The 1,832-nt window shown below is 34.2% G+C and overlaps 1 long non-coding RNA gene across 1 annotated transcript; it reads right to left on the bottom strand.

The window, feature by feature from the left end:
* Positions 1–982: 982 nt before the first annotated feature.
* Positions 983–1,613, bottom strand: LOC121813559. The gene is made up of 3 exons (XR_006053767.1): positions 1,438–1,613; positions 1,204–1,239; positions 983–1,109 (listed from the first exon to the last, which is right to left on the bottom strand). It is a non-coding gene; the product is annotated as an uncharacterized LOC121813559 (long non-coding RNA).
* Positions 1,614–1,832: the final 219 nt, after the last annotated feature.

The raw sequence follows: 1,832 nt of genomic DNA, 5'->3' as shown, positions 1-1,832 counted from the left end.
CAAAGATAAGAACAAATTCAACTCACGATAGGTTAGTTAGATAAGTGTAGTTTTTGATTATTGTTTGGGGATTTTTACTCTTTTATTTTACTTCTACCATGCTCTTGCTAAATTTCTTTAATAAAATATTCTGCCATTAGTCTAAGTTGTAGACGTTCACTTTTTAACCATTTTTGAAACAGTAAAGGCTATGGTCTGAGTATTATTTTTTATTTGTGCAAATAGCTCTTACAAGTTACCCTGTCAATCAAAGTGGTAGTTGTTAGTTCTTTTCCATTGAACCTACGATCAGTGTTATTTCTAAGGCTGGGGAGTGGACCAGATTTAAGCTACAACTCCAAAAGGTCTAAGTGTAATGCTCTGATGACTTTTAGTTGATCATAATCTGTTTAACAAGGAAAGAAAGTCACTGTCCATGAACAATCTAAAGCTGTTTACTTTTTCTTACATCATTTTTTTCTCCACACTTACAGGCCCTTATTTATTTTATACTCCAGCATACATTAAACTCTAATAATACAAGGATAAAGTCAAGCGGATATACAGTATACTTACAGTGGGGCAAAAAAGTATTTAGTCAGCCACCGATTGTGCAAGTTCCCCCACCTAAAATGATATGTGTTACACATATGTGTAACATCAGAAACAGTTCCGTATTCTTTGTGGAACTCCTCCTTACTCCACCTGGTCCCCTCAGAATGGCAAAGAGTGAACTCACTCCCCTCAGTACACTCTGGCCAGAAGCGTTCTTTGCCTATGGTAATTAAATCACCATAGGTTTCATGGCCTTGAAGAATGATTCGAAGTGGAGCTTCGTCCATTATTAACTTCTGGTACCGTCCACACTTTCTATGAGTTCTTGGCTTCCACCCCAAGGGAGCCAGTCTGACCTAGCATCAAGGAAAAAAAGGGAAATTTATTAAAAAATATGCCTTTTTAGAAAGTTATTTTTTAATATATTGCTGATAGTCATACAGGTAGCTTCACTTTTTAACTAACCTTCAATAATGATTTGCCATGGTCCAAACGTTTATCATTCAATGGAAACTGCCTTTTCTTTACTTGAGGCTGTAGTAGTTTCTTGGCTTTACCAAAGGCCTCTGCTGCACCTGTAATGGATGAAGCTGAAAGTTAATCAAACTGATCCACAGCGAGTTCTATATTACAAGTGATCTTAAAGCAAAATAATTGGGGTTTTCTTACTGAGAAATTCATTGCCACGTGTTGAAGTAGTGTCATCTGCAATATAAATAGGGCATTGATGTGAAACATGTGGTTTATAGAATTTTACTACAATCACTGACTACTGCACAGTCATCTGCTTTCAAAATGTATTGCACCTATTAATAAAGTGGTTATTCAATCATAACCTGCTAAGCATATCATGTTAAATAAAGGAGATTATTTTGCATGTTGTTCAAAAATATCAAAACCTACCTGATTTTTCTGCTGTCAGGAGCTTTTTTATGTTGTTATCAAAGCCTTTTTGGGTAATCTCACCTTCAAATAAAATTTCAAAAGGGTATGTAGTTATAGATTGACTGTAGGAGACAGATCCTACATGACTATCTAACTTTTAAATTGCAATCTTTTAATTTTGTGAGAAATGTATCTTTTGTCATTTTTTTTAAATCGGGCACTCCAACAATATCATAAAGTAATAACTATATACGTCTGTTAACATGCATATTAATTAAGAGAAGTAAATAGGAATACCATACAATGTTAAATAATTAAAGCATGATATTGTCACGGTTCTTTGCAGTTAAAAAGATTAACTTGCAAGCATTACCACAAAATGTAATAAAGTGTTTGATTACCATTTTCAAGGT

This window comes from Haplochromis burtoni, unplaced genomic scaffold, assembly GCF_018398535.1.
Source record: "Haplochromis burtoni strain Fernald_Lab_line unplaced genomic scaffold, NCSU_Asbu1 Contig_1914, whole genome shotgun sequence".
NCBI classification, from domain to species: Eukaryota; Metazoa; Chordata; class Actinopteri; order Cichliformes; family Cichlidae; genus Haplochromis; species Haplochromis burtoni.
The sequence above is the reverse complement of the archived record's forward strand: the minus strand, read 5'-3'. Positions and strand labels throughout refer to the sequence as shown.